Source organism: Lycium barbarum, chromosome 3 (genome assembly GCF_019175385.1).
Source record: "Lycium barbarum isolate Lr01 chromosome 3, ASM1917538v2, whole genome shotgun sequence".
NCBI lineage: Eukaryota > Viridiplantae > Streptophyta > Magnoliopsida > Solanales > Solanaceae > Lycium > Lycium barbarum.
Window position 1 is genome coordinate 26,223,906 of NC_083339.1, and position 9,662 is coordinate 26,233,567.

Here is a 9,662-nt window from a genome sequence, read left to right on the forward strand (position 1 = left end):
AAAGACTTGGATTGTTGAAGTAGATGGAAAAGGGGTCATGAATATGAGAATAGTGATATTTTTGAGTAGTAGTTTTGATTGAGTCATGATTCTTGATATGTTGTGATTATGATTATGTTATAAATTGCGTTAAAAATATGGGATAGACATTGTATATGAGTGAATGTAATAGTGTGTCATGACCATGAATATGGATGATTTGAAGTGGATTGAGAAATATGGATAATGTAGGTGAATGAAGACTATTGTTATGATGTTGTGAATGTTATTATAGATGTTTGGGAGTTGATATATGATATGGGAGAGGTTGTATAAATAAAGGAGATTCTGCCAATTTTCTCTAGCTTAGTTCAAGTATGCTAAGCTATCGATTTTCTAATGTTAGTATAAACTCTAATGAAGGTAGAAACGTGAGCATTGAAGGAGAACGTTCAAGCGATAGAATAGTTAAACGAAAAGGTATGTAAGGCTAACCGTTCTTTCAATAAGGCATGGTTCCTTGGCCATATATCTATTCTTTCATGAGCCTATGATGTCCTCCAAATAATTCTATCTTTAAAGCTATTAAAGCTCATGATTATCGTTATGTTTATGGTTCTACTAAATTCCTTATATGGTGAGTGATCCTCTAAGGATAGATGTAATAAAACGATGATAGTAATGATGCCAAGGATGCTTATGAGCTCTTATGTATGTGTGCTTATGTATGACTATTATGTAACACTGAGCTTATATGGCTGGGAATGATATGTATCGCGCGTGCACTACTGCAGTTGCGTACGGACAACCCGGAGCCTTGGTAGGGCCAGGTATGTATAAGTCACCGAGCCTTGCCATGGCCGGGTATGTGAAACACCAATCCTTCATGGTCGGGTATGCTATGAATATGAATATGTATATGAATATGAAACAAATACGAATACGAATATGGATACGGATATGGATATGTACGTGTGTATGTACACAAAGACGCATTGGAAATGGAAGGTCCCTATGAAAATCAAGTAAGTGTTTATGACGATGGTTCTACTACCTCCCATCTGATGCTATTTCTTATGTTGTCTCTTATGCTTCCATAATGATGTTGATTATGCTTTACATACTCAGTACATTCCTCGTACTAACGTCCTTTTGTTTGTGGACGCTGCGTCATGCCCACAGGTGGTCGGGGAGACAGGCTTGATCCATAACTTTATTACTCAGGGACTACGTAGCGGAGCTTCAATTCATTCGGAGCTGGAGCTTTTGGTATCTATTCTTCTTTGTACATACTTTTGGGCATGGCGGGGTCCTGTCCCGCCTATATGTTGTGACATACTCTCCTTAGAGGCTCGTAGATCTGTGTATATGGTTAGATGCATTTAGCCTTGTCGGCTTATATTTTGGATATCATTTTGTTAGCCTCATCGGCTTATGTACATTGATCTGGCATAGTTGTTGATGGTGATATAAATGTATTGTTGCCCAATGTGATTAGTATGAATGATAGATAGAAAGTATGATTTAGCTATGTGGCTTACCTAAATGTGAAAGTGAATGTTTGATAAGAGGTTCCCGGGTGGGTTAGCACCGGGTACCCGTCATGGCCCTCCGGTTGGGTCGTGACATTAGGGGTGGTGGAGTTTTCTAGTGGAGATTCGATGTGGTAGTTGCATATATAAAAAGAAAAAAAAGGAGAAAAAAATCAGAAAATTGTAACACAAAAAGATTTTTAAGTTGGTTAGGAATAAAACCACATCGAGGTCGAAAACTTGAAAGAAAATAAAGGGGTTGGAAAGGAAATAGGGGAATTAAGGTGAAGAGATGTTGTAGTATTCAAGGAGGGTGATTCACTAATATCCAAAAAGTATCCTACCTGTCCCTAAGCCTACATTACAAGCCAAAACAAGTCCTAATGTGATCACAACCGAATGAGCCTAGGATGAAAACATAGAAAATAAGGGCAAGCCTATGGTATTTGCATGTGTAGATATGAATTTCTTTGTGAGCGTGAGTGTTTTTCTCTTCTCTTTCGTCTTCATCCCATTCTTGTTGTATATATGTGTGTTGGGACATTCTTTGGTCTATATGAGGGCATATGGATGAGAATTGAGCTACATAAAGTGACCGCCTAAAGTAGCGTTTGTGTGCATCACAATATGTTCGATAATGTAATGTCATGCATTGAAGCTTCATTGTTAGTCATAGCGTTCTTGGGTTGTGTATATGGGTTGAAAATCGAAAAATGGGGTGGTTCTTGGAAGAAAAACATGCGTGCCGGTAGTTGAAAGTCAAAACCAATGTAGACATTCTTACTCTGTGATATCTAGGTGTTAGATTGAGTCTTTGTTTTGTATGGCTTGCTTGAGGTCAAGCAAATACTTTAAGTAGGAGGTGTTGATATGGCGCGATTTTATGCCACAATCGATGCTTTTCGGCTATAAGTATTACTTGTTTTAAGCAAGTCTATGTGATTTTACGTGTTTTTTATTGGATTTCAGGTATTAAGTGTTTTGATGGCAAAAGTTGGAGAAGTAGGTGAAAATGGGGAAAGAAGTGGAGAAAATAATTAGGGTTGGTAATAATAAATAACAAGAACTCAAAGCTTTAAATTTTGTTTAATAAATCCACTTAGGAATAAGAAGAATTTACTTGGCATAGTTAACTGTTCTTCATATAACTTTCTTATATTTGGGAAAATCATAGAAAGAAATAGTCTTTATTTGTTGGAAAATAGTAGAGATTCGCATAGAGGTTAAGTGCATTTATATAGCAATCCATTAGAAGTATATCGAGGTCAATACCCATGATCATACACCTCATCTAAAGGGGACACAACCTTGGTTTCTTTTATCCTAAATTACACATTCAAAGCAACCAGTTAGCCATTAGTCCTAAACAACCAACTTTTAACAAAATCATCGAATTAAGACATTAGAACTAAATTAAGCATCCTATGACTTTAATAACCTTTTCAAACCATATTTCCTGTGGGATTCGACCCCAATCTCGTTGGGTTACTATATTTTACAACTTCCACGTTATACCATTAATAGGTGTAATTTGAGTGTATCAGGCGTGCAGCAGTCCTCGCTTCTTTGTGAAGTCCTATCTCTAAGGCTCCCTAAGGGCTTCTTGATTTTTTTTCTTTTGATGAGACCGAGCTCAAAGAGCGCCTACGTATCCTGTTGCAGCAGGAATTTAGGTCAAACGTATTTCAGAAACAAAATAATGGATTTTTAGTTTTTACTACTAAAGCGATCGAGTCCCAAATGGACTGCCTACGTATCCCACTGTGGGGAAATCAGGTCATTGCGTAGTTCATATTACAAAAGCTATTTTTTTTGGCTATCTATTACAAAACGGTTACAAGCAAAATGAAATAACTAATACAAGCAAAATAGAATAACGATTACAAGCAGAGAGTACTATTAAAAACTGAGAAGTTCCTTTTTCATGCATAGTAGAGCTTGATTGCATCTGAGTTGATTGGTTTCGGCCACTCTTGACCGTCCAATTCTGCCAGTACTACCGTTCCTCCAGAGAGCACTTTGCGGACCACGTAAGGCCCTTGCCAATTGGGAGCAAACTTCCCCTTATATTCCTCTTGATGTGGAAAAATCTTTTTGAGAACCAGTTGCCCGATTTGGAAGAGTCTGGTTCTGACTCATTTGTTGAAATCTCTTGCCATCCTTTGCCGGTACAATTGACCGTATAGACAACAACCATCTTTTTCTCGTCAATCAAAGACAATTGCTCATAAAGAGCCCAGACCCATTCAACATTGTCTAATTCTGCTTCCTGAATGATTCTCAGGGAAGGTATCTTAACTTCAATGGGTACGACTGGTTCAGTTCCGTAGACCAGCAAGTATAGAGTCGCTCCTGTTGAAGTTCTGGCCATAGTACGGTATCCCAGTAGAGCATAAGGCAACTGCTCGTGCAAACCCTTATGATTATCAGTCATTTTCCTCAATATCCTCTTGATCTTCTTGTTGGCTGCTTCTACAACTCCGTTCATTTGCGGCCCATAAGCTGTCGAATTTCGATAAGTGATCTTGAAGTGCTCATAGATATCCTTCATCAGGTGGCTATTCAGATTTTCTCTATTGTTTGTTATGATGGACTCGGGTACACCGAATCTGCATATAATGTGCCTTCTCACAAAGTCCGCCACCACTATCTTTGTCACTGATTTGTGAGATGTTGCTTCCACCCACTTGGTGAAATTATCAATGGCAACCAAGATCAACTGGTGGCCATTCGAGGTTGTGGGTTTAATCGGTCCAAAAATATCCATGCCCCAGGCAACGAAAGGCCATGGTGAACTCACAACATTAAGCTCACTTGGAAGGACTTTGATCAGATCACCGTGGATCTGGCATTGATGACATCTTTGAACATATTTGTAGCAGTCACTCTCCACAGTCATCCAATAATATCCAGCTCATAGAATCTTCTTTACTAGTACGAATCTGTTCATCTGGGTCCACATGTTCCCACATTTACTTCTTCTAGAAGTTTGGTGGATTTGCCGACATCTACACATCTGAGCAGACCCAAATCCGGCATCCGTTTGTATAGCACTTCTTTATTTAGGAAGAAACCATTTGCCATTCTTCAGACGGTCTTCTTTTATCCATTTGTAATGCCTTCAAGGTATTCCCGTCCTTCCAGATACATTTTGATATCGCTGTACCGTGGCTTGCCATCTGGCTCAGCTTCCACATGGTAATAGTGGGGATGTTCTTCTTTTAGACTTATCCTTAGCGGTTCAATGTGACTGCTTTCAGGATGTTGGATCATTAACGCTATTGTGGCTAGTGCATCAGCAAATTCATTCTGAGCTCTTGGCGTATGTCGAAACTCAATCTTTCTGAACTTCTTGCACAATCTCTGTGCCAAGTTCACATATGGTAGGATCTTTTCATTTTTGGTGGCCCATTCTCCTTGTACTTAGTGAATCAGCAAGTCAGAATCTCCAATGACCAATAGTTCATTGATGTCCATGTCTAGTGCCATTCTGAGACCTAGTATGCAGGCTTCTTATTCAGCCATGCTGTTGGTACTGCGGAACTTGAGCTTATTAGCCCTGGGGTAGTGTTGCCCATTTTTCGATATCATGACCGCTTTGATTTCGGAACCTTTGCAATTCATGGCTCCGTCAAATAACAATTTCCAGCCAGTATAAGATTCTGTTTCTCCTTCTTCTTTAGCTAACATCCATTCATCTGGGAAATGGGTACGAAGTGGTTCAAGTTCTTCATCCACAGGGCTCGTGGCTAGTAAGTCAGCCTGTTACATCCCGTATTTTTATGCTTTGGAAAGCGTGCGAGATAAATGATATTAGTAACGAAAATGAGGTTATCCTCCCAAGCTTATGGGTGGTTGTAGTGATGGTACAGATGTGTTATAAATATTCGAAGTTAAACAAATCTAACAAATTAAGTTTTGTTGAGGTTCAAAATTTATTTGATGAAATACGTTCCAAGCTATAATATCCCGTATTTTTGGACCGTCCAGCATGAGCAAATTTACTCGAGCCCAGAGAATTTGGCCATATTCAAGCATGAAAAATCAAGAACTCAGTGTATACAAGGAATGAAGTCCAGAAATGATTTAAGACAAAAAGGCGTGATGACGATGATTGAAAATAATATTTTATGTGTGGCAAATGAGGCTATGGACTAGTGTTATAACGTATGGCCATGATAATAAGTATTGGAGGTCCGCTAAAATGGTTACTGTATAAATAAATCATGGCCAAGAAATTAATTATGAGGATTCATTATTTGAGAATGGTGCATATTTATTAACAATGAGATAAAAGTCATTTTGAGTGGCTTCATGTCAAGCCACGTGACCAATTTGCTGGCACAAAATAAGATAAGAATGGCAGGGGGCCAACCCACTTAGTGGATTAATGATATGAGGTATATCTTTATGATGTATATTCTACAATTTCATTTGAGTCTCCTTGGAGAGGAAGCCAACGAAATAAAAACATAACAGACATGTGAAGGTTTCTCTTGGTTTAGTTATTATGAAAGAGTTTACTTGAAATGGAAAAAAAACAAATCTTGTCTCTTTCGTTGATATAGCAGCAATACGACTTTAAATGGTTAGTGCATCAACGCTACTTTCAGTTATAGAAGAAGCAACACGGCTTGGCATTGTACAGAAGAAAAGTGTAATTTTCTCAAGAAAAATATTGGGGTGTTGCTCACTATTTTTATCTCATCGTTCCGTTTTATCGTGTTGTTGAATTTGGAATTTATTCAAGGTGAAGTAATGTGGAAGAAGAGTATTTCTTGGCATATAAGGTAAGAATTATCCTCTTCTAAGTATATTTAAATTCACTGAAGTCATGGCTAAATCATGGGACGAGAAATACGAAAATTATACCGTAAATCGTATATGATATTGTTGTTGCCTCATGGACTCTTTGTGGACTGTTTTGAAGGTGTTCTTGAGCTATTTATGGCTAGAATTTTTGGGACATATTTTATCATATTGTTGTTGTAATTTTGATTGATGTTTTACATGTTTATGAAGAAGGAGAAGTTATACGGCATAATGGTATGTTGTGTATATAGGGGCTGTTTTGATCATATTCTTGAATTGTTAATGATGGGGATCCTTAAGAAATGACTTAATTATACGGTTGTGGGTGTTGTTGTTGAGGATTTAGCCGAGTTCAATTCTCAGGGTTTGTTGAATATATAAAGGAAATGTTGTCTGAATTTCTATAAATGACGTGCTAGCTTAGGGTTGGATTCCTAAGTACCTTTAGCTAATGTTTGGTATTTACTGATGTTGTTGTAGATCTTGGGAAGCCCGATACTTAGGTTTGGATTAGCTTAAGAAGCGGACAAGGTATGTAAAGCTATCCTTTCTTTCTTTTTTGGCATGAACTATGTGAGAGGAACATACGACGAATGTATAAACTCCAAAGAAGCTTCTATTCTTAGAGACACTAGGATGGCTAATGTTCTTGATTTCCAGAAGCTATTTCATTATGTCTTGATACGTGTCTATGATTCCAGAAGTCCTATTTTGATATAATCCATAATGACATTCGAGGGGTACTTGACATGATCGTTGTCTTTGATTCTCAAGTGTTAGTTCATTCTAATTATTCTATTGAGTCTCAGATGATGATTTAGTTTGCATATGGTTGCTCACTACTCTGCTCGTGCATGCCGTAATATATCTTTCATGAGTCCCGGGCCGGGTATGTTATCATGCACAATTTCACTGCATTGTTCACCGAGTCCCCCACTAGCGGGCCGGGTACGGTATATATATATATATATATATATATATATATATATATATATATATATATATATATATGATGATGTGATTATGGCGCCAAGGATGGCATATGATGACTTTATTCACCGAGTCCCATAATGGGCCGGGTATGATATATGATATTGACATGCATGATTTACATTTCATAAGGCAAGTGCAATGCTATCTTTGATTGACATACTCGTCTCCTGTAATCTCTATTTCAGTCAAGATCCTCTTTATTGTATTTCATGCTTTATATACTCAGTACATATCTTGTACTGACCCTCTTTCTTCGGGGGGCTGTGTTTCATGCCCGCAGGTACAGATAGTCGGTTTGGTGACCCTTCAGCATAGGACTTCTACTCAGCTGTCTTGGAGAGATACATTGTTCCGCAGCCTAGACTTTTGGTACAGATCTTATGATGTATATATATATATATATGTTTATCCAGGGGTATGGCGGGGCCCTGTCCCATCATATTTCGCTATCGATACTCTCAGAGGTCTGTAGACATATGTGTGGGTTGTGTATAAGTTTATTCAGCTGTGTCTATACGATGTGCTATGGTATTGATCTGTAATGGCAACCTTGTCGGCTTGCTTATGGTATTGATATGTTGTGGCAGCCTTGTCGGCTTGTGTATGATATGACATGTAGTGGCAGCCTTGCCGGCTTGCGTATCCTATTATGTTTTGATTAGCTATGACTCCTCGGGAGACATGTTATTGGAATACATATATATGATGACGTTATGAACCTTTAGAGTTCTTTTGCAAGTTTCCATATTGTTCTTAGATTCAGTTTGACTATATTTAACAGGTACGTATACGAGTGTCCAGCTCGGGCACTAGTCATGGCCCACGGGGTTGGGACGTGACACAGCCAAAGCATGTCCTTTGATGGCCTTCTGGGCTATGTATACAATGTCGAATCCACTTAACAGCATCTGCCACTTGGCCAACTTCCCGATAGGCATGGGCTAAAGGAATATGTACCTTAATGGATCCATCTTGGATATGAGGTGAGTGGTATATAAGGACAAATAATGCCTCAATTTTTTAGCACAACAAGTATTTTCCATCAGTGTATATCTGGCCTCGCAGGCCGTGAACTTTTTGCTCAGATAATAAATGGCACGCTCCTTTTTCCCTTCTTCATCGTGTTGTCCTAACACGCATCCGAATGCCTTTTCAGAAACTGACAAGATAACAGCAAAGGACTCCCAGGCCTTGGTGGTACCAGGACAGGTTGGTTGGACAAATATCTCTTGATAGTGCCGAATGCCTCTTGGCATTCCTCCGTCCATTTTGTAGGAGCGTCCTTTTTGAGAAGCTTGAGGATGTGCTCTACAATGATGGCGGATTGAGCTATGAATCGCCCGATGTAATTTAGCCTTCCTAGGAAACTCATGACTGCTTTCTTGGTTTTAGAAGGAAACAACTCTTTAATTCCTTTGATCTTTGTTAGGTCTAGCTCTATGCTCCTTCGGCTGACTATGAATCCCAACAACTTTCCAGTCGGTACTCCGAACGCATATTTGGCCGGGTTCAATTTCAAATTTAACTTTCGGAGTTTGTTGAAGAATTTCCTCGAATGTGTCGTATGCTTTGAACTTTTTATTGACATGATAATGACATTGTCCACATAGAGTTCAGTCTCTCTATGGATCATGTCATGAAAATTGGTAGTCATTGCCCTTGCCCCGACGTTTTTGATGCCGAAGGGCATCACCCTATAATGGTATACTCCCCATGGAGTGATGAAAGTTGTCTTCTCGTCGTCCTCTCTATTCGTTAAGATCTAGTGGTAGCGGACAAAACAATCTACAAATGATTGTAACTCATGCTTGGCACAATTATCTATGAATATATGAATGCTCGGGAGTGGAAAATTATTCTTTGGGCTAGCCTTGTTTAGATCACGGTAATCTATGCAGATTCTTATCTTGCCGTGTTTCTTGGGCACCGGGACTATATTGGCTAGCCATGTGGGGGAGGATGTTACCTCTACTACTCCAGACTCAATTTGTTCTCTACCTCATTTTTTATTCGGATACTAAGATTCGGTTTCAATTGTCGGGTTTTCTGCTTTACTGGAGCAAAACCCTTATTAATGGGCAACCTATGAGACACTATGCTAGTACTTAGCCCTAGCACATCGTATGACCATGCGAAGACGTCCACGTATTCCCTTACAGAGCTTATCAATTCCTTTTTGAGAGGGGTATCAAGGTGTGCACTTATCCTCATCTTTTCGACATCCTCTTCATCACCTAGATTTATGGCTTCTGTTTCATCCAGGTTTGGCTTTTGCTCATTCTCTAATTATTATACTTCGTCTGTGAGACCTTTGGGTGGCATTGTGGTTTCATCGTATTCCTCATA

General features: G+C 38.9%; 1 long non-coding RNA gene across 1 annotated transcript; it reads left to right on the forward strand.

Moving 5' to 3' along the window:
- Positions 1 to 5,970: 5,970 nt before the first annotated feature.
- LOC132633819 (uncharacterized) lies at positions 5,971 to 7,940 on the forward strand. Its single transcript, XR_009579844.1, has 3 exons — positions 5,971 to 6,301; positions 6,804 to 6,854; positions 7,597 to 7,940. It is a non-coding gene; the product is annotated as an uncharacterized LOC132633819 (long non-coding RNA).
- The last annotated feature ends 1,722 nt before the right edge of the window (positions 7,941 to 9,662 follow it).